The following is a 24,545-nucleotide window of genomic DNA, read 5'->3' as shown; positions in this document are numbered from 1 at the left end:
AACTGATAAATAATTTCACTCTCAAGTGAGGAAAACTCTCTCTCTCTCTCTCTCTCTCTCTCTCTCTCTCTCTCTCTCTCTCTCTCTCTCTCTCTCTCTCACATTATTACAACTTATTTCTCAGTACATCTTTACCTGTACAATAGATAGTTTAAATTGATCCAATTTTACCTGTACCTCTACAAAGTGTAAATGCACTCGTGTGGCAAATATGTTCTAAAACATAGAGACATAGTAACTAAGAGTTGTATTAGTCCAAATAAGAAACACTGTGCTCCTTCACACTAGGTTTCCTAGCCAAGAACGAGGAGCCTTTCAAGCCCTGGCCTCGTGCCTTCCATATTAAGAGTTTAATGGAAATCCTGGGCCCGGAGGAAGAGGAAAGGGTTCTTGTTCTTTACCCCATCAGAGCCCTAAGATATTATCTGCGAAGGACCGAAGAGATCAGAGGACCTTCCAGCAACCTCTGGTGTTCTGTCAAGAATCCTCATCATCCTTCCTGAGGGACCTGATCTCTGAGGTGCATTCTCGGATTCGGAAAGATGCTCTGCCTGTGTTCAAAGTGAAAGTGCAAGAAGTCCGAGCAGTCGCTACCTCTTACACCTTCAAGCATAATTTATCTCTTTCGTCCATTCTTTAGTTGACTTTTTGGAGGTGCAAATCGATCTTCACTTCTCACTAGGCAGTCCCCAGTTTACAGCGGGTTACGTTCAACGTCCTGTCATAAGCTGAAAATCGTCATAACCCGAAATATCATTGAAAATCATTAGAAAGCCGTACCTTTTGGGTGCCTTGAAAATGACGTAAACTCCATTTTTATTTAGTTTTTCATAAAAAAAAATCCAAATTTTTACCATTCTTGCCCTTTGGAGCCATATTTCTTCCATCAGATTGGCATCATTGGTGTCGTAAACCTGGAACATGCGTCATAACCAAGGAAATAATTTTTGAGGACTATATTTGAAGAGCATTGTAAGCCAAGCCCGTCATAACCCAGGGACTGCTTGCACTTAAAAGAAGTTTAAACAATGTTTGAAAATTGCACTACCCTCAGGCCATTATCAGTGGCTGGCATGGTACTTGGGGAAGAAGCATGGGAGGGATCCTCTCTCTCCTCTGTCTCTTCACCTTGACATAGGGTGTTGGTTTTTTGGGGCCCCTGGGGGTACTCTCTAACTGGAGTGCCCACGGGTCTCTCTCTCTCTCTCTCTCTCTCTCTCTCTCTCTCTCTCTCTGTAAGAGACAGCATTGTCTGGTAGTTCAAATTTTTGGTACTGCGTTCAGGGCAAGGGCACTTTTATGTACATGTTGCAGTGACCAGGTCTATCCTCTGCTGCAAGACTCTCCCAGTGTAGGTGACAGCTTTGTCTGGTTGTTCAAATTTTTGGTACTGCATTCAGGGCAAGGGCACTTTTATGTACATATTGCAGTGACCAGGTCAATCCTTCGCTGCAAGACTCCCACTGACGTAAAGGCAACCCTCAGCTCATCCGCCACGCCGCTACAGGTCAAGATAAACACCATCCAGAGGTAGTATTCTCCTGCAGTAGCTTTCTTACCAGGTAAGGAAACGACAAGCATTGTTTTCATTGCTAGCCATCCTTTCTATTTCAAAGTTACTTATATGAAAATTACATTGCACCCATGAATGGGCAGGGCTTGTCACCTACACTGTGCAGTAGAAGTGCCACTAAGAGCTTTGAATTTAGGGATGCTGCATGAGTTAAATCTATAGCTAAGTAATTACTTGGTAAGTATATATGAAACTTAATTTTGTACAAATATTTTTTTAGAGGGGGAGGGCTTCCAATATATTGCGTATATTCGGCGGTCTCGGGTGGTTATGGTCCCTAACCCCTGCGAATATGGGATGTCGACTGTAGTGATACAATATAAAAACAATCAAATGCAATACAGTAACAATAAAAAATCGAGAGTCTTACCTTGAGCGAGTGTTCGGGACTGCGCTGAGTGAGACGGTAGAGAGGAGAGGGAGGGGATGGTGGTGGGTTATTGGGTGGGAGAAGGGCGTCCGCTTCCCACTGACTTACCAGCTGTACCACAGGAACCAGGCACGGATAATTTTTCTCTTTCGCCATGTTTCTCCCCTTTTGGTTCTTAGCCACGTAAAAATAAATCTAATCCTTCGGGCCAGCCCTAGGAGAGCTGTTAATCAGCTCAGTGGTCTGGTTAAACTAAGATATACTTAATTTGTTTTCACTTACACTCGGTTCACCAAGATCATTTGTTTTCACTTACACTCGGTTCACCAAGATCACTTCAATTTGTTACAGTAAAATATCTAATGAGTGACACTTGCTTTTTACAATTTTTTAGCACTCTGTAAAAGTAACTCCTCCCCACTTTGACATTTTGGAAAAAAAAACCATCGTCCCAGTTTTATCGCCTTCCCACTACCTCCCTCCGTCCATACATCCACATGGCCCTCCCCCTATCATCCATGCCCAAGGGGATCCCGCCTGGCCAGATTTCACCAAACAGCTTGTAAATCGAATTTTTAGCTCGTACATGGAAACAAAATTTATCGAAAAATTTTTTTTCTCATAATGAAAATACGAATAACGAATCATCCGTATGCCAAGGAACCAACGTACATTATCATATTGTTGTTAGGGGTTGTTTGCGATTGGCGATGAAATGTAAACAAAGTGGTTTCCTTTTTAGGCAAAGTTTGTAGGAAAAACATGATAAAGAATTGGCTATTTCATTTCATTTATTTTGAAATTGTTATAACATTCTTTACATAACCATCACAGGTAGTTTTGTAATTGAGCAATCATCTTATACTACAGATATGAGATAAATTCATGAAAATTTGCCATGATTTTTAACCTTGTATTATCTAAAGGCAGTCATATGCATGGAAGTTGTGTGTGTGTGTGTGTATGTATATAATATACATATATAATTATATATATATATATATATATATATATATATATATATATATATATATATATATATACATGTATGTATGTATATATATGTAGAGAGAGAGAGCAATGGATACACCAGCAGGGAAGTGCCATCTGCATATCAGTAAGGACACCAAGGCCAAAACCCAGAACAGCATTTTACACAACTTTATTTGGACATGTTTCGAGCGGTACTCACACTCATTATCAACCTACAAAATTAAAATGACATTACAATTCTGATGATAAAATTCAAAATAGTACAGCAAAAATTACTATAAAAATTATATAAGAATACATTTAAAAGATGGCTAATCAAAATAAATAAATGAAGAAAATAAAACAAAGCAAAGTACAAAAATTCAAGTCACAAAAACAGAAGGTACAAAGGCATAACAAACACACTAATCAATATACAAACCAGTAAAGCACAGACTAAAAACACAAAACTGAGGTTACATCCACATTTCTAGCCAAAGAAGGTTTTATCTTGGAGTATAGAACTTCTAAAATCCGGAATCTGTAGCAAACTGAGCAGTGGTTAAAACAAAAGTCATCAATATGTAAGGGGTGACCAGTCTCCGTGCTGTGTTCGAAACATGTCCCACTAAAGGTGTGTAAAATGCTGTTTCGGTTTTTCCCCTTGGTGTCCTTACTGATTTATATATACAGGCATTCCCGGTCATCAAGGGGGGGTTCCATTCCAGCTGCATGACAATAAGCAAAAATCGCCGATAACCGAAAATCAGTGATTTTCAGGGCCTTTTCAGCTATTTTTACCACTTATCACCATTAAATTTTCGGTTATCAGCGCCTCTGTTAGGTATTTATCTGTACCAAAATCACTGATTTTCATCTTTAGACAAGCGCTAAAAAAAATCGGATCATATATATATATATATATATATATATATATATATATATATATATATATATATATATATATATATATATATATATATATATATATATATATATATATATATATATATATATATATATATATATATATATATGTAAGTATATATATATGTATGTATGTATGTATGTATGTATGTACAGGCAATCCTCGCTTATGGGCGGGGGTTCCATTCCCAACAGCATGATGAGAATAGCACCAATCCCTGAATATCGGCACCGCCGATAAGTGGTGATCCGTGCCGATAACCGGAGATCAACGCATATCGGTGCTGAAATCCAGTTATTGTCATCCCTAGACAAGCGCCGTAAAGCTGGATCGCCAGTAACCAGGTACTGCCAGTATGTATGTGTGTATATATATATACAGTAAACCCCCTGTATTCTCAGGGGGTGTGTACCCCCCCTCGTGAATAGCAATACTTAAAACCCCTCTAAAAACAATTAGAACTGCCTATTTTGATAGTTTAAACACAAGAAAAACCCTCTAAAAATGCTTGTACATGAGTATTTTAATAGTTTTATTACCAGAAGTGCATTTAGTCATGAAAATATGAAAATACAGTAATTAGTGAATATTTCTCAGTGAAAAATTTTCCGCAAATAATGGGTAGATATGTTCCACAGAGAAATCCGGGAATACATGAGTCCGCGTGTGAGAATGTGAATACAGAGTTTTCTGTACAGTATATATATATATATATATATATATATATATATATATATATATATATATATATATATATATATATATATATATATATATATATATATATATATATATATATATATATAAATCTCAATCTGTCTATATATATATACAGTATACAAATGACACTGAAATATTTTGTTAAAACAAATTCCATCAAGTATAAGGAGCCCATAAAAATGCTAAAAAGTGGAAAATAAAGGCTGTATTTCAGAGACCAAACTGACTGTCTCCTCAGGCAAATAGTGAATGAAAAAAGTTACAAAAAAGCAGTATTTATACTAGAAGGTCCATAGGTCAGCTGTTACGTCACTCCAGTTGACAATTTCTCTTTAATCTTCTTATTCTCTGGTTGGAGGAAGATTTTATATATAATATCTGAATCCCAGGCACCTCTTGAGAGATTCATTGTATTTCTTTGTTTAATCAAAGCTGATTCCACTATCTGCCTTTAGAACCGACAATTGCTGCTATAAATTATACAAGACATATTCCAGTTTATTCTGTGGTTATGGTTATTTTTGTGGTTAAATATAGCTGAGCTCTGTTGTCCATACCTAACTGAATGTTTATGCTATATTAACCCTTTAACGCCAATTGGACGTATTTTATGCCGACAAAAGTTATCTGTTGGGTGCCAAGTGGACATAAAATACGTCGACTACAAAAAGTTTTTTTAAATATTCGCGGAAAAATACTTATAGGCCTCGTTTGCAGAAAATTTTAAATCGCGCCTTGAGGGATGCTGGGAGTTCATGGATCACGCTGTTGTTTTGTTTACTACCGTGACCCAGCCGCGCATGCGCAAATTTCTTTCTTATCCCAAAAGAAGGCATCAGCTAACTCTGCTGAGTCTCAGAAATTCTTTAGTCACTTTGTCGTAGTAAATTTTGCACCGTTCTCTATTAGCCATTACTTAGATTTTTATATATGAAAATGTGCGCAATTTCATGTAGAATACAACAAAAAATAACTCATGGTTGTAGCTTTTATCAATTTTGATATATTTTCATATAAATCACAAAAAGTGCCAAAATTTCAACCTTCGGTCAACTTTGACTCGACCGAAATGGTCGAAAAATGCAATTGTATGCTAAAACTCTTACATTCTAGTAATATTCAATCATTTACCTTCATTTTGCAACAAACGATAAGTCTCTAGCACAATATTTCGATTTATGGTGAATTTTTGAAAAAACTTTTTCCTTACGTCCGCGCTAACTCTGCTGAAAATCTTGTAAGAGCCTGACGCCGTCTCTTCCAAACACGTGTGTGTTCGTGTGTTTGTCGTGGAGTGGACAAGACAACAAGAGCATCTCGTTTCCCTTCTCTAAAGGAACGCGATTTCAACCATACAATATTTCCGTCTGTTTCTCCCTAACCATTGTTGTCTTGATGTATGTACAATCACCACTACTTGCATTGCCATGCAAGCATTCTTATCATGTACTCTTAATGTTCCAATGAATCTTCTGTATCAAACTGTGTGTATGTTTCTGTTTGTGAAGACGCCAAACGTCTCGCCACTCCGATGGACGACGAACACACGTGTTTGGAAGAGACGGCGTCAGGCTCTTACAAACTCAGAAATTCTTTAGTCATTGTCTTAATTTTTGCAGTGTTTTCTATTAGCCATTACATAAAGTTTTATATATGAAAATGTGCGCAATTTCATGTAGAATACAACAAAAAATAACTCATGGTTGTAGCTTTTATCAGTTTTGAAATATTTTCATATAAATCACAATAAATAGAAAAAATTCGACCTTCAGTCAACTTTAACTCTACCGAAATGGTTGAAAACTGCAATTGTAAGGTAAAACACTTACAGTCGTCTAGTAATATTCAATCAATTGCTTTCATTTTGCAACAAACGGGAAGTCTTTAGCACAATATTTCGATTTATGGTGAATTTTTGAAAAAACTTTTTGTTACGTCCATGCGTTATGAATTTATGCATCATTTTGTAATATTTTCTCGGTGTTGCTTTGATCGTTTACAATTTGTTATATACCAAAATCATCTCAATTTATTATACAATACAACAAAAAAATAACTCATTAGCTTTAACCGTTTTGCTCACAGCGCGATTTGTATACAATTTTATATGAAATTTTTTTTTTTTTTTCGGTCATAAATTTCAATATTTATATATGATGATGATATTTTTTCTCATTTCTGATGGTTGCGTTCTAACTTCAGGCAATGACAAAAAAAGGAGCCAGAAATGAACTCTTATTCTTGAAAACTAAGCGTGCTGTGATTTTTTGAAAAAACTTTTTTTCTGCTTCGGTGCTAACTCCCTAACGCCGCCGGCATACGGCAGACACTTTTGTAAATAGAGGCTCAGCGTTTAAGGGTTAAGACATAACATTTTAAAAGATCCATGGAAAAGATGCATGTTCGTTATGTTAATGTTTGTATAATACAATATGTGAATATAGAGAAGAGTATAATGTAGGCTACACTACCTTGCATGTAAGCAATATACCATGGTGTAGGCCAAGCTAATTCTTGTTTGTTATTCAATTTCTCTTTGTATTAAATTATCATAAGTCACTTTGCATGAACCTCCATAATTAGCTGATATTAATAATTACTATACCATATATGTAAAGAGTATGTTGTATAGTGCAGGCTAGGCTACCATATATGTGTACGGTACATGGCACCAAATATCCTAGTGTAGGCTAGGCTATGTTTGAGATATGTTGTATTATTTCTTTGGAATTACGTTTTTCCAACAAACTTTTTTTTTTTTTTTTTTTTTTTTTTATTAACCTAACCCCATCGTAAGTAGGATAATACCTGTATAAGCATTTTTAGTTTGGTTTGTGTGTGTTTGAACTATCAAAATAGGTAGTTCTAATTGTTTTTAGAAGGGTTCTTAAGTATTTTGTGGGTTTTAGCTATTCGGGGTTTGTTGTGAGACGATCCCCGTGAGTACGGGGTTTTACTGTAATGCATTTAATTTTGAAAGAAATTCATTGAAATTGCCTCACTTATTATCCCAAAATATTAAGATATCATCTACATATCCATAGCATGTCTTTAGGTTTTATTGTAATTATTATTACATTTTCAAAATATTCCATGTATAGATTGGCTAAAACAGGACTTAAAGGGCTACTGCCCATGCTGCACCTGAATTTTTGTTTGTAGAATGATGTCCCAAATGAAAAGATGTTATCTGATACACACAATTCAACTAACTTTATTTTATCTAGGGCTAGTGGGAAATGATCTGAATAGGGGGCTAATTTTTCCCTCAAAAACTCAAGAACATTATGTACTAGTGTTTTTGTGAATAAAGAACATCATGTACTAGTGTTTTTGTGAATAGAGAATATACATTTAAACTTGAAAGCTGTATGTTGTGAAGTATAAGGGCTTCTTTGAATTTATGACAAATCTTCAGAATGTTGAAAGTGACTGGGAGAAAATATGCCTAAGAATAGCACAACTAATTCCAGTAGACTTTCCCATAAGTTAGATAACTTAATAAATAATAGTGCTTGGAACAATCTTAGCAACAAGATAAAGTTTTAAATTTATCAAACACCCCCGCTCACCATTAACCAACAATTAGTTTTGAACCTTACTTTATCCTTTGCCTTCATGCCACACTGGAAAAATAACCTAGATTTCATTGTTGCTTTTAACAAATTCATATCTGATGAAAATTACAGCTAAGAAGAGAAGTTTAAAAGGCATCTTACTAAATGGAATAGCTGACCTTAATAAGAAATACCCTGTCCTCTGTAGATTTATGAAAGCCATCCGCTTACTACGAAAATTTTATGTTGCAAAGACAAAGACAGCAAAATCATGATCGTGGGCAAAGACTTTTACCTCAAAAAAATCAACCAACTCCTTAGTGACACTAACACTGATGACAAATTATTGAAAAATTTCCTCCAAAAGATTCCCACAGAAATTTTTAGAAAAGTAATGTTAATTGGCAAAGACAGAGCATTAAACTACTGGAGAAATTTAAATTCATTAACCCAAAACTAACTTATGTTTATGGCCCTCCCAAGACTCATAAAGATAATCTTCCATTCAGACCTATCATCTCATGTGCAATAGCTTTCAGTTATAAAATTTCTAAGTGATTAGCCGGCCTCCTTTCCCCTATTTTAGGCACATTTTCTCCCAGTCATATTAAACATTCAGAAGATTCTGTCACAAACTCAAAGAAGCACATATACCACTTCACAACTAAAACTTTTAAGGTTAGATGTAGATTCCCTATTCACAAAAGTACCAGTACAGGACATTCTACAGTTTTTGAGGGAAAAATTACCCCCTATTCAGATCATTTCCCACTAGCCCTAGAAAATAATGAAGTTAGTTGAAATATGTGTATCAAATAACATCTTTTCATCCGGGGAGTTCAAACGGTGTTCCAGTGTGTTTCAATCCGTGATATTGGCATTGCCTGCTGTCCAGAAAGGTCCTGCTCATAAACTCGGAGCACGACCTAGGTGGGCGGAGATTGTGTTTTCCGAGCGTAGATGATGTCTTAACATTTTGTGATAATAATTGGGCAATTTCAATGAATTTCTTTCAAAATTAAATGTACTAGTGCCTAGCATCAAATTTAAAGCTGAATGGGAAACAACAAAATTCCTTTTCTTGACGTTTTAATAATTAGAGACAACAGAATACAAATTTACCATATACAGAAAACCAACCTTCTCTGTCATACATCCATTTTTATAGCTATCATGACATCTCTGTCAAGATTGGGGTAGCCAGTAATTTATTCGTAAGAGCCTTACGGATTTGCTCCCTGGATTTCCTGGAAAAGGAAATTGAACTATAGTAATCTGTAAGCAGAGCTGTCATCCTTAAGTACCCTGACCATTTAGTTGAAAAAGCAATCCACAAAGCAAACACTATTTTCTACCATCCCCCCAAAACCAAGACCAGAGAGATCCCCAACAGTAAAGTAAAAATCCCACACCTAGACAGGATTAAGACGTTGACACAGACACTTGGAAACTCTAACCCTTTTGCTTTTACCTACCCAGATACCTTAGCCAAATCCCTAATTGACGTCCAACAAAAGCCAGTCCCCAAAGGCACAGGAGTTTACGAAATCCCATGCCTTGGTGCCTCGACTGTGACCAATCTTATATCGGCTTTACAGGCAAATCACTCCCCCAGAGGTTAATGCAGCATAAACATTGTTAGGTACGGACAACAGAGCTCAGCTATTTTTAACCACATAAATAACCATAACCACAGAATAAACTGGAATATGTTTCATATAATTTATAGCAGCAATTGTCGGTTCAAAAGCCAGATGGTGGAATCAGCGTTGATTGAAGAAATACAATGAATCTCTCAAGAGGCACCTGGGATTCAGATATTAATAGATAAAATCGTGACTTAACAGCTGACCTATGGACCTTCTGGTATAAATACTGCTTTTTTGTAGCTTTTCTCATTCACTATTTGCCTGAGGAGAGAGAGTTTGCTCTCTGAAATATAGCCATTATTTTAATATTATATATATGTGTGGGTGTGTGTGTGTGTAATATCAATGCATGCATATGTAGATATTTGTGTCTGTAGATACTGTATAAGCAATAATGACAATGGTGATAATAGTAATGAGTATTAGTTCCAAAGAGGCAGAGTTTCTTGACGTTTCAGAGCTTTAATCTCTCTGTGATAGACCACTTCTGAGGCTAATGGGAGTAGTGGCTTACTCCTTTTACAACTCAAATGTAAAGTAATGGAAACAGTTGTGTACATATATAAAGTAGCCCAGCTCAACCATTAGTAGCTGTTTTTGGTAGTGTCTCCTTAACCCATAAGTGTTGAAGGTTATCTCCTAAGATGTCTCGAATCAGGAGATTAGAAAATTCTTAGCACTACCCTTGAAGTCTTCCCTCTAGGCTCTTGCCCCTGAAACCTGTTTTGAGCGTACGTTCCATGTAGAATTTCCCAAACCACTAGAGTTCTGCTTCAGTAGTGATCTGACTCACATTCTAAATGAAAAATGTTACACTTGTAACCATAACTAATGTTTTGAATTCCCAGTTCAAGTAAGCTGTGTAGATCCCCAGAAGGCCCTATGCAGGCAGTCCCCGGATTACATCGTTCTGGACTTACGGCGCTGTTAACCCCCAGTTTTTGGTGCTGTAAGTGGATTTATGGCACTGTAACCCGGTCTTATGATGCTGTAAGTGCTAATTATTCCCATTACAATTATGCTGCTTCAGGTTACGGCAATTTTCGACTTGAGGCGCTGGGGATGGAACCCCTGCCATAAACCAGACACTGCCTACTGAGCTTCCTAAGTGTCTGGCAAAGCTTCAAGAAGAACCTTTGGTAGTAATGGTTCTCAGGGAAGGATACGTTGTATCATTTGTTATATTTTTACCCCTATCGACTGCCTGATATTTTTTCCTCAACACTTCACACACACAAGTTCTGAGATGGGAGGGGTAGATCGGACAGTTCTTACGCAACAAGGCCATCGAGCCATTTTTATTCGTCACCAAGGTTTATCATTGTTTTTACAGTGTTGTTTTTTCTTCCCAAGACCTCAGGGAGGGAGCTGGAGGCCAGTTTTGAACATTTTCCAGTCCCTACAATTATATTACTCCCTTTTTGATGAGTCATTCACTTTAGTCCTGGCAGCCTTTTGGAAGGGCGAAGGATGATTTCTGGTGACATGCAGGACATGTGCTTCACATCCTGGTACACTTCCAGTGGAAGTAACACATTCTCCTGTGTGTTGGAGTTTTTAGCAGGATGGAGTCATCTGCTTGGTATCAAAGTAGTTCCCTCATGGATGACTGGTTTGTTCTCACCAATATGTTTCTGATGACCTTGAGGGTGAAGAATTATGTTTTATGTCTAGCCTCAGGACTGGGCATTTTGTTCATTGTTGACTAATCTGTGCTTTTCCCATCCAGTCAGCTGCCTATCTGGGGATGAAAATCAGCTCTCTCTTGTTGGGGGTTTTGCAACAGAGAGATGGATAGACAATTTTCAGCCACTTATGAAAATTGTAATGGGTTGGCCTGTAGACCTCAAGAACCTTTACACTGTCCTCAGATGTCTTGTAGGTAGAAAGGTGGTTGCCATTCTGAGAAACATGATGTCGGGGAGTTGGCCTTTGGCAGTTTGGAATGGTCTTATACAAGCAGAACATCTAGTCAGAGACAATACATTAGCAGTTTTTTCCTACAGTTCAGCTTCTCGATTCTTACATAAAACGACAAGGCAACACATCAAGAGAAACTTCGTTATCCTTTGGACAGAGTCCAGCAGCAATATTCTGTTACCTCGTTTTGTCCTAGGGAAAAACATTGTTATTGAAGACCAACCCAGCAGAAAAGGGCAAGGTCTTCAGTCAGAGATAGTCTCATCTTTCTCAGGCATGCCAGAAGTTGTGGAACCTTCGGGGAAACCCAAAACTACACCCAGTTTACTTCCTTCCATGCCAGGATCCTCAGACGTGGGCAGTTGATGCCTTCCTTTAAGAATGGTTGAATCTAGACCTCTCTACTTTTACTCTGTCTGCTGTTTAGAGGAAATACTCAGCAAGTTGTAAGCTTTTCAGAACCCAGGGATGTTTTTGATAGCTCAATTGTGGCCCTAAAGGGAATGGTTCCCCTAACCTCCTTTCCTAGCAGTAAATGTTCCTCGTCATCTTCCATTCAGGAAAGATCTTATTTGAGAAGATTCCATCAAACCACCACATGCTTTATCTAACCACATGGAGAGTGTCAGTTGTCTGTCACAAGCTAAATGCATTTCTAGAATGGCCAAGGAAGGACTCCTCAAGTCTAGAAGGCCCTCCGCTGCAAGACTTGTGCATCAATAAGAGGTCAGTGTATTGATCTTGGTGCTTGTCCAAAGTGATATCCAGCACCTGTTCCACTTGATCCTGATTCAAGTTTTACCAGTATCTTAGGTATGCAAAGCAGTTTTCTGTCACAGCGATCTAAGGACACTACTTTACATTGCATTCAGTACTGCATCATGATGACTAGAATATCACTCATGATCTAAGGTTTGAAGAGGTTTTCAATCTTTTGTGCTGGAAATTTCAATCTTCCTATCATGGTTTACAGTGAAATTTAGACAGTCCTTCAGATTTTACCATAACCTCAGTTTGAGCCGTTTGATAATGCATCACTTAAGAACTTTGAAGACAACTTTCTTTTTGCTCATGCTGCAGCAGAGTGTATTAGTGAGCTTCAAGCCCTTTCTTGTATGTGGGCTTTGTTCTTGTGGCAACTTCTCTCTTCTTCCATTGTTTGGAGAAAGGTACAGAGGTGAAATCCTTCCCAGATTTGTGACAGTACCTAGTTTAATTGCTATGGTAGGCAGTAAAGAAATGGCTGTCTTATATCCAGTTAGAACTCTTAAGGGGTTTGCCTGGACAGACTAAACCTTATTAAGTCAATACACACACAGTTGATTCCCGAGCTCTTACCATTTTTGGAAATAATCCTCATGGCTTCTGTACCACAAGCATGTCTTTATTTCCTTGAAAACCTTTTGCTAGAGAAGGCTGTCATGTAGCTCAGGGAAGATGTAACTGTTATTGCCTCATTATTTGCAAAATGTTCTAATTTAGTACAAGGTGTAAATCCCTTAGCCCTATCATTGTGGCAGGGACACTTTCTCCTGAACCGAAAATGATAGCAACCTTGCTTTCTATCTTATCGTTAGTTGTTAGGAAATCCCGCTATTGAATTTTGGGAGCAGGAAGGTACACATTGGTGTATAGGAGTGCACCTTTGGACTGTCGGTTAGGGGCTTTTGACTTTGGCACAGGAGTCACTCAAGGGTAATGCTGGACTGACGAGCTGGTTCAAAATGCGTGGGTGCTTGCTTGGAAGTCTCCTCCCACTTAATGGCCTGCGGGTAGCCTGAAAAATGACAAAAACTCGCCAACACGAAGGTCATAGTAATGTGAGCTTAAGGTATACCGTAACTAAAGGTGGCCCTGGTAAAACCTACATTGTTGAATAGGTCCCTAAACTAAACTTCAAATCCGTTGACGATGGTTGGTGTTTTTGAACAACAGCCAGCTTTCCTCTATGCAGAGAAAGCTTTGGTGCTTTCTTTGTTTTTTTTTGTTTATATTTCTACTAAATCAAGGGAGAGAGGTCAAACAGTATAAATATTTGTAGGAGCTCCCCCTCCCTTAAAAAAGCCATCACTCCTTTCAGGCGTGAAGGTCTGTACTAAGCAAGCTGTTTGCCTTGATTACTTTACTCTTTTCCCCCTGAACAGGGTTGTCCTTTGCAATACAACTAGCTAAGGATCTACCTGATTAGAAAGGATATGAGCTTTAATCACTTGCCTCTACAGACTCCTAACACTACTTAAAAGGTGCTTACAGTTATTTACGTGCTACTTCTGATGATTGTGATATCCAGTCTTAGCCTGATGATACGTTCAATGTCATAAGCTATTAGAACACTGCCGTAGCACCAATGTAAGGTGTGTCATGAGTTCAGTGGCTCTATTCTCAGTAGTTATGATTACTGGCTTCACAATTACGATATACTTACGTGGTTACTGCTGCTTGTTGCAAGGTGTAAGTGACAAGGTTACTGTTACAATGTAGTCAATCTGGTTTAGGCTGTTACTAAGACAGAGATCACGCCGGCTACCTCCTCTGGGCAGGAGCCAGGATCACACTGAGATGGAAAGGCACTGTGCCAAGAGGGCACGAGTGCCAGGATGACATCATGGCTCTTGCAACTTCTTGGCTCACTTCTGCCCCTTCTCCTTCTTCTTCTTCGGGGTCCTCCAAGGCCTATCTATGTCAGTCCTAGGAGGTGATGAGGGCACCGACTCTTGGGAAAGGCCAGAAGGACTACCAGGCTTGAAGTGAGGGGTAACTTTAGAGGCTACAGGAGGGCTCCCTACTCCGGCTGCTGCGACAACTGGAGCAAGAGCGGTCTCAACCTCCGCGTCTGGAGAGGCCAGTTCCTCAGAGAAGGTGTAGCAGTTTGATCCACAGGGGTTCATCCTCTGGGGACAGATTGGGTGAGGAAGAAGTGTCGGGTGCTAAAGTCTCACAGGTTGCTACGATTAGTGCAGTGATGGGTACTGAATCTCGCAGAGGTGGTTCCATCTCATGATCTGGATCTGGCACAGGGTCCTCTTCGAGTGGTGGCTCAATGTCCGAGACAGACAGAGTGTGGCACTGGCAGCGATTGATGGTCAGGCATGCCCGGGGAGGGGTCCTGAGATGCAATACCTCGCATATGGCTTGAGTTGGGCTGAGACAGAGATTCCTGTCCCAGCTGGAGGTCAGATCCTCTTGGAGAGTCTTGATCGGAAGCATAAGTGGAGTGGCCTGTCCTCTTGCATGCTCTACACCAGTACTGCTTCTCTTGAATGTCCTTTCGTGGAGAGGGAGGACCTCATTGCTGGCTGTCCTTTTGTGGAGAGGGAGGACTAAGCTGAGACTAGTTTTGTGCGCGACCCTTCCGCTGACCACTTCGGTGGGCGGAAGGTGGTGGTTTTTCTTTTGGTGGCACACCAGTCAAAGTGGCTGTGCCTTGATTTGGTGATCCTACAGTCAGGGCCTCCTTGGAGGAGGTAGCGTGACTGCAAAGTGGCTTTGGAGGAGGTAGCGTGACTGCAAAGTGGCTTTGGGGAAGGGCTTCCCCAGAGGAGGTCCCGACCCAACAGGAAATCCACTCCGGGCCAAATTCCACTCACCACGCCAAGGTGGTGAGGTAGCATACCCCAAGGTGTCTTGACCTGGAGCTTGACTGTGGGAACGGTTGTGGTGTGGCCCTCTATCCATTTCATCTCCCGCTGAGTTTGCTCGTCAACTGTGGCACTGGTTGGCACTTGGGCCCTGGAAATCAGGCTAACGTCGGCTGCAGCATCTACCATGACCAGAAGGGCCGTGGGCAGGCTAGAGCCATTAATGGTTGCCCACCGAGATGACCTGGGTATCCAGCCTCTCAGGATGGAGTATTTTCTGCGGCCCGGCTGCGGAGAATGAGGTGCTAATTAAGCTGACGAACTTGGTGGCTGGGATATGATTTGGGCAGGCCGGATGTCTAGCACTATAGTGGCTGGCAGCACCACAGGATCGGCAAGAGCCTCTTGTGGGGGCTTGGTGACCTGCGGTGACTGTTGGTGGAGAGGGTTGAGTGGACATAGAGGGAGCAGAGTTCTAGTTGTTAGTAGAAGGCTGCTTCTTGTTGCCCAACTTGTAGTGGCACTCAGCTTCAGTGTGCCCCAACTTCTTACAGTGGGTGCATGTAGGCTTGCTAGGCAGTCCGTTCTTCGGTCAAGTCGAGCCCGAGAGGTACCCGGGTGGCACTATGCGCCAATGAGATGTGCTGTGGGACTGGTTGTAGGTTTCCCATGAATCAGCCATACGGCAGGCTTCCATCAGTGTGGTGGGCTGCTTATCACTGAGACACACAGCAAGGGGCCCAGGCACACATTGGAAAAGATCCTCCAGCATGGTCCGATTGGAAAGGTCCTCAAATGCAGTGCACGAGAGGGAGCTAAAGCAGCGAGTACCAGACTGGGTCTTGTGACAGGCCCATTTAGTCCAGGACCAGCCAACTTCCTTGGCAAGACCTCAGAACCACTGTCTCCATTTCTCCGGGGTTATTTCATAGTCCTTTGTCATGACCCTACGAACTTCTACCATGTTGCCTCTCTGACTCCTCTTCTGTGAGCGGAGGGCTGCCTTAGCTTTTCCTTCCATGTGCTTGGCAAGCACCAAGGGCCCTTGTCTCAGTGGCGTTATAGCTCTCAAAGAGCGATTTTATTTCCTCCAACTATGCTTCTGGAAGACCAACCATGCTTCTGGCTCTTCCTCAGTCCACTTGGGGACTAGGGAATTAATGCTTGAGATCGGAGCATTTGGTGTAGCAGGTGTGGGTTTGGAGGCTTGTTGGATAGCCATAGCTTCAGCACTGTCCTTTCTTGCCTTCTCCAGCTCAAGCTCCTTTTCTTAGAGGGCTAATTCATGCTGTCTTCTCCATTCTTCTCTTGCATTTTCCAGCCGCCTCTGTTCTTCTTCATACTTCCTCTGTTCGGTTTCATATTTCCGCCTTTCCAGTCTTTCTTCCTTCTCTTGCTTGGCCAAGTCATCCAGCTGTTCCTTGACCCACTTGTTGAGTTCCGTTTCCATGAGACCTGCCTCCTTCCCCAGACCCATAAAGGCTCTGCAGTTGTCTGTTGCCATGGTTCTGGTAGGTAAGGGCATCTATTTAGTTTGATTGGACATACTTGAGAAGTGAGGAAGTGTCCCTCAGATTTGGGTGACACTTTCAATAAGGTGGCACTGTGCTGAGTGTGCCATGCAAAGGTAACACTGATGGCACACTGTATCTCTAGGTACAGGTGTAGCTTATGTAGGCACAAAAGGACTTCTTCTTCTTTTTTATGGCATCATGGTGCCAGTGCGTTCCTAGGAATCAACACTAGACTTAATTACAACTAATTGTACTGAGGGGAAAATGCACTCTCCCCAAGCAGAGTGTAACTAATAAGTAGGAGAAAAAGGGAAGGTAAGAAGAAAGAGATAGGTAAGCTATTCAGTTTGTAACAGTGCCTCAGATTAGTGGCACTGTGGGAAAGGATTTTTTTTTTTTTTTTTTTTTTTTTTTTCTAACCCTCGGGGGTGACTGGTTCCTAGTACCAGCTGTGCTACTTTCATACAGCAGGAGGAAGGCTACTTTTTATGCTTAGGCCTGGATAAAAGACCCCACTGCGACCGACAGTTTTCTATAAGTGATTAATCTTGACTTATCCTCATGTATCTGTGGGACAGAGGTGTTTGTTCTTATATATTTTATTTTAGGTAATTATTCCTATGTCGGCCCATTCTTTCAATGAAGACGGTGCACGTACACTACGGAGATGAGATATCTTGAAAGCTTACGTGTATGGATAATAGGAGTGGAAGAGAGAGAGAGAGAGAGAGTATCCAGCAAGCGAAGTTCGTGCTGCCTGAGTAAATAAGTAAAATTGTAAATGCACACTAGCAGGGTTCTTCTTTATTTCTGAAATACTTCATACTTGGGCTATGTCAGTAATGGATTGTCCTGGCGGTCTTAACTTGCCCTATTACCATTGCGTCTGACGTCTTATACTGATAAGTATGTTTAAGTTATAGGTTCTTTTCTCTTTTTATAATATTCCCTGCAAAAGTGTATTTTGTGTAGGAACTTTTTTTCTGTCATATTTCCTAAATAAGTTATTCTCTGACTAAATTATTAACTTTCTTTTATCTGTTGCATTAAATCCAGTGTATTTTGTGTAGGAACTTTTTTTTTTCTGTCATATTTCCTAAATAAGTTATTCCCTGACTAAATTATTAACTTTCTTTTATCTGTTGCATTAAATACTATACTGTACCTAGTTACCCTATAATATTGAAGTATATTTTATCTATTTTGTGAGTATGGTAATGCACGAGACAAAGTAGTTCGCTAAGTGGAGCAGATGATGCAGATGTTACTGTGATCACGACGCCACACAGGTAAACAATAACAAACCATAAGGTTTTAAGATGGTGGCCACTGGCTCGCAGGCAACCCATTCCCCAAAATGTCAGATGGGTCACATGATCAACAGCTGATGGTGCCTTACTGGACTCAAAATGCAGGAGACCGACTGGCGGACGAATAATAATAATAATAATAATCTTTATTTCGGTTCAGGGCCATATATAAATACAATACACATGCTAGATACATAAGGTAACATAACAATAATTATCTGCAGTATCCACACAGTTGCTGAAGTAGTAGAAAAAAATGAAATACATAACTAATGGTAATGACAGTAATTACATGGAGAATATCCTAATGGGAAAAAAAATTAAAAATAACAATAAAAAATACGGATTGCAGACGATTAATTTCCATCTGGGGACCTTAGGTGGTTACAGAAGTAAGGTCTGGAAGGCTAAATATGAATAATGAAAATTGCAAAACTCTACAATGATATTAAACAGTAATTCTGTAATAAAAAGTAAAATTACCAAAAATAACAAGAAACATAGAAATATAATAATAATAATAATAATAATAATAATAATAGTAATAATAATAATAATAATAATGACAGATTCTGGAGATGACACTTCAAAAATTGCAAAAAAAGCATTTTGACAAAGGAAAAATCTATTTCTGGGGAGAGACCTGTGTCACCCGATGAAATAACCATTCAGCACTTATTTCTAGGTAAAGCTCTTGCTAAATATACCAGAGAAAAGCTAAATGCCAAGCTGGAGTTACTACCCCCAGTGCGAGCTCCATGAAATGAAGTCGTGCATGAGAAAGGGTGAGATTGTCACAATCACAGGCCTCCGCCCTGTAAACATTCCCAATGTCAAAAGTCCCACCGAGTGAGGTGCCGATACAAACCCCCGCACCGCTCGCGGACTGGAAACAAACCAGCGCCATGTTAGCACCCCCATCCTGGAATGGTATTTTATCAAGGGGGGGGGGAAAAGAATCAGAGGTGGGTCACCGGGTGACACAGGTCTCTCCCCAGAAATAGATTTTTCCTTTGTCAAAATCCTTTTTCTGGGTTATCCGACCTGTGTCAGCCGGTGAAATAATAACAGAGAAACAAAATACCATCCTGAAACAATAAAAGAAACTTGTAGAGGAAAGAAATAAAACTATAAATCCACAAGAGTTTCAATTATCCAGGTAGCAAAAATATAGGTACTTAAATATATAATATATGTACTTACATATATACATAGGATTAAGGTGTACTTAAATATATATAGGTACTCAAATATATACGTAGGATTAAGGTGGGGGAACTATGTTCCACAAGACAAAAGAACACAAAAACATATTTAAATATAAACATAGGAGACAATACAACACTATAACATGGTCAGGAGACAGGCTGTGAAGTATGCCTGACCTGGAGGTGATCGAAAGGGAATAAATGAGGCAGGTAGGAGGGAGGAAAGTGACTGAGTACAAGAAAAGAATTAAACAGAGGGAGGAACAATGTTTCCTGCCGCCACTGTGGTGAACTTCAGAGCTTCTAGGGATTTCAGATAGTGGCATTTGAAAACTACGGGAGACTTCCACCCTGTATATTTTGTAAGATCCTCGAAATTCATATAATGGAAATAGTTAGTGGAGGTGGCCACTGCCCTAATGTCATGTACTTTTGGAACTGAGTCTGGGTTTGCTTGTTTAATAAAATACAAGATCTGCTGCCTGATGGCTTTCATAGAAATAGTTCCTCCCCCTTCCCTTACAAACAGAGGCCCGAAGTTATCTGTGAGGTCCTGTCTAAATAGGCCTTTAAAGTAAAGACTGGGCATAAAGACAGGTCTTGTGGGAGGGGGATGACCTTCCAGGGAGACCACCTATCTCGAGGATCTTCATTCTTAGCTAGAAACTTAGGGTGAGGAGCTAGCAACACTTCACCTGATGGAAGGAAATCAATATGATTGGGTTCTCTAGACAGGGCAGACAGCTCGGAAATTCTAGCACCTGAAGCTAAACTAATTAAAAATAAGGTCTTCCTCAATAAATTTATGAAAGAACAATTTTGATTATCCATTTCTGAAGCTAATTCAAGAACATATTTAAGAACCAGGAAACCGTATGTGGGGGGGTTATTGGTCTTAAATGAGCACAGGCTTTAGGGATTGACGAAAAATAAGAATCTGTTAAGTTAATTTTAAACCCGTGTAAAAATATCTTTTTCAAAGCTGATTTGGCTGTAGTAATAGTACTTGATGCCAGACCTTTCTCAAATAATGACGTAAAAAATGAAATTGCTAAATTTCTGGTCATTACCGTTGCTTCAGATTCTTTTAGGAAGAGTGCTAATTTCTTAACTGCTGAGTCATATTGTCTGAGAGTGGATTCCCTTTGTCTGATTCTAGAACAAAGTGTTAATAGGGTCAATATTAGCATCTTTCTGAGCTGCAAACTTCATGAAATCCACAAAGCCAGGGCATTCTGAATTCTTGAGGAAGCTGACACAGTCTGAGTTTGTACTATTTGCGTCAGTTTTGGGTTGGGAATTTGAAAGCACCAAGCTTCAGCTCTAGAAGAAGTGGAAACCAGTTGCTCTTCTCGGCCAGTTGGGAGCCACTAGGGCTATCTGACCTTTGAATGTCCTGAGCTTGTGAAGGACTTTCAGTAACAGGTTTACTGGAGGAAACAGATAGATCCTTTGCCACTTGTTCCAATCTATTGACATTGCATCTGTGGAGTGAGCTAGAGGGTCCAGGTTGGGAGCAACATAACAAGGTAGTTTGTGGTTGCATTCTGTTGCAAAGAGATCTACTTCGAGACCCAGAACTTGACTGCAAATCCATCTGAATGAAGTTTTGTCAAAGGACCATTCCGACTCCAGCAGAGTTGTTTTGGATAGGGAATCTGCAATGACATTCCGGACCCTTGCAAGATGGGTAGTAGACAGATGCCACCGGTGTTTGTTTGCTAGGGAGAATATTGCTATCATAACCTGGTTGATCCGACTCGACTTGGAACCTCCCCTGTTTATACAATGTACAACTCCTGCGCTGTCCAAAACCAGTCTTATATGAATCAGATTGTTTGGACGAAACTTCTTCAGGGTTAGAAAGACTGCCATAGCTTCGAGGATATTGATATGGAACTGGCGGAACATGGTGGACCAAGTCCCTTGTACTTTCTTGTGTTGAGAGTATCCTCCCCACCCGCTTAGGGAAGCGTCGGTGTGAATTACTAATGCCGGAGGAGGAAATTGAAGAGGTACTGAATTCGATAAGCTCTTGACTGTCGTCCAAGGCCGGAGTCTCTTTTTCAGAATCGGCGGAATCAGGGACACCTTGTCCCTGAACCTGACATTGGCTCGGCTCCGCCATACCCTGTTTATATCTTTCAGTTTGGATTTCAGAAGTAGATCCGTCACTGAAGAGAACCTAAGACTCTTTCTTGGGTACGGCGGGAAGCTTTCTTGTTCTTGAGGAACTGCCTGGTTGCCTTGGCTATTTCTCTCCGTTTGGCCGGCGGAAGAGATAGTTTGTGTGAACACAGGTCCCACTGGATCCCTAACCATTGAAAGCGACTCTCCGGTACTAGGCGGGATTTCTCCCTGTTTATTTGAAAGCCTAGAGATTCCAGAAAGCCAATTACTATGGCTGTCGCTCTCCGGCATTCGTTGGCGTTGGATGCCCAAACGATCCAATCGTCCAGGTATGCGGCTAGCATGATCCCCTGAGACCGGAGTTGCTGAACTACTGTATCTGCCAGTGTGGTGAAGATTCTGGGGCTATATTGAGACCGAATGGCATGACTCTGAACGAGTATGCTTGATTTCCCAGTCTGAACCCCAGATAAGGAGAGAACCTTCTCGCAATCGGGACGTGATAATAAGCGCCTGAAAGATCTATAGAGGTGGTTACGGCTCCACGGGGCAGTAGGGTCCGAACCTGCGAGATTGTAAGCATTCGAAACTTGTCGCATTGAATGTAAGAATTTAGACGAGACAAGTCTAGAATTACTCTTCGCTGACTGGAACCTTTCTTTGGAACACTGAACAGTCTGCCTTGAAATTTCAGGTGTCTCGCTTTCTTTATTGCCCTCTTTTGTAATAGATCTTCCCCTCGAAGTAGGTTCCTTCACGTGGTGAGGGGGTAAGGGGCCCTGGCTTTTCTTCTTCGTTCTTACGAAGAATAAGAGCCCGGGCCCTGACGGATCACCTACAAACCTTTCGATTTAAATGGCGCGGATATTTTCACTTTCGTACAAATTTCTTGGACCTGGTAAATAGGAAAAGGTATCGTAGCTGGGATTGGGTTTATATCCGGCTAAATAGTGAGAACCGTGGCAGGACCATCAACTGTCCGATAATGTTCGGACCTGAGTTTTCAGGCGAACTATTCTACGGACTGGACCACGGATTCCAGGGGGTCTAGTTCTGGGAATAGGACTCTCGGCATTCTGTCCGGTTTGCCCATAATGTGATTAGGGTGGGGATGATTGTATTCTAGTAATGCTCTCAGTCCTATCAAGCGGGTTGGCTTACACTTGAGCCACTCTAATCATGTTGTGCCATCCCCTTTGGGGTAGGGTAGGGATGCGGACATTTGGGAGTCTGTTCTCACTTGTGCCATTAGTGGGGGAATGAACTCCATGAAAGGCTGATGATATTTTTTTAAGGTTTTCAGGTTTACTTTTTTTTTTCTCTCTCTCTCTCTCTCTCTCTCTCTCTCTCCTCAATCTTTATGACAAGTAAGTTTAAGGATTTGAGTACCCCTGGACCCTTTGATGGTACCGAATCGGCACGGTTGACAACCATTGGAACCTCATCTGACAACCCTTCTTTAGAAAAGTCAAAAAACAAATTCAGAATGTAATAACACTGGAACCATATGCTCCAGTACAAAGGAAACCAGTAAAAAGTAAATACTGTCTTGACCCAACCTTGACTCACTTTGACTCCCTCTTTGGGAGTGACAGTTGGTCAAGGTTTCTAACCCTAGAAACTGACCAGAAAATATCGGCACTCAAGTTGGAAAATTATTTATTAAGCAGACACTCTATGACTGAAATGTCATTTAGACAAATAAAAGAAAAGACTTGGCTTATAGAGGCCACGACAAAAAGTCAATCTGAAAATTATTTATCAATAAAAAATATAGATAACATAAATATAAAAATAAAAAAACATGATACTATGAACAGTATTCAGGGTACTATTGTACTTCCTGAGAATAATAACGAGCCAGTTGAAAAGCAAATACTGTTAGACTCACTTAAAAAGAGATACCCCAAAGTACAGGATTGCGAACTATATGATCTGCCAAGTAAAGAAAAGAATAAACAAGTCTTAAAAATCGCAAAAATAAAATTTTGAAGGCCAAGACCTACCTCAGAAAATAAAAATTTTAGGCCAAACCAGAGAAGTAAGACCATACGTCCCAAAGCCGCTACAATGTCAGAATTGCAGCAAATATGGACATGCAAAAAGTATTGTCGAAATGAACCTGTGTGCTGTATTGTGGATCTGAAGAACATGCCACACAATGGAAGTGTGGGGAACCAAAGTGCATAAACTGTGGGCAAAACCATCATGCAAGATCCAAAGAATGTATGTACTATATATATAATACAGAGTTGAAAATATTGCAAGAAAGAACTGGAATGTCTGTAAAAGAAGCTAAATTAGAATTGAAAGTAAGAGGAATTCAAGATCCGTCTAAGAAACGTACATATTCTTTAACAACAAAAACCAACAATGAAATAAAAATGCATACAAATAGAACTAACGGAGCACAGAAAAGTTATTCTCTGGAAGAAATTAATGCCTTGGAAATAAAAACTAAAATGGTAAAGAATAAAGAAACAGGGACAAATGATATGGATAACATTTTATCCAATTCATTTGAAATATTAATGCAAATAGAAACAACACAGGAGGATGCTACTACAGAAATAACAGAGGAAGGACCTGATAGACTAGAAATTAAAGATAAAAAAAGGCCATTGGAAAGAACACCACCCAAACCAAAGAAACCAACAATTGTTAGAGAAACGTCAGTCAAAACAAAAACAAGAGATATGAAGAAAGAACAAAAACAAAAACTAGTTAAGAATATTCCATTATCTCCTAAAATAATAGTAAAACCAATGGATACAGACATCCAAAATACTGAAGAAGTGGGAGACAACCATACCTTAGACAACAATGAATATGTCAAAGGAGAAGAGATTACTCCATCACCAATAATTGAGACAACAAGAACAAATAAAGAAAGAAATATACATGACAACTCTTGTGGATGTAATGATTGTTTCATTGCATTGTGCAACGATAACATAACAAAAGATGGCTTAACAAACGTTATAAGAAACTTTATGAAATATAGAAAAAAAGAAACCACAGATTTGAGTACCCATGAAAAAGGTTGCATGTGCGTTGAACACTTAATATATTATAAAGAAAAACAAATGAATGTCGTAAGAAAATTATTAGAAAAA

General features: G+C 39.9%; 1 protein-coding gene across 5 annotated transcripts in view; it reads left to right on the top strand.

Annotated features, from left to right (window-relative positions):
• Nucleotides 1–24,545, top strand: part of LOC136843731 (protein argonaute-2-like) — a 645,860-nt gene that overhangs the window by 185,584 nt on the left and 435,731 nt on the right. The window lies entirely within an intron of this gene.

This window comes from Macrobrachium rosenbergii, chromosome 12 (assembly GCF_040412425.1).
Source record: "Macrobrachium rosenbergii isolate ZJJX-2024 chromosome 12, ASM4041242v1, whole genome shotgun sequence".
Classification (NCBI taxonomy): domain Eukaryota; kingdom Metazoa; phylum Arthropoda; class Malacostraca; order Decapoda; family Palaemonidae; genus Macrobrachium; species Macrobrachium rosenbergii.
The sequence above is the reverse complement of the archived record's forward strand: the minus strand, read 5'-3'. Positions and strand labels throughout refer to the sequence as shown.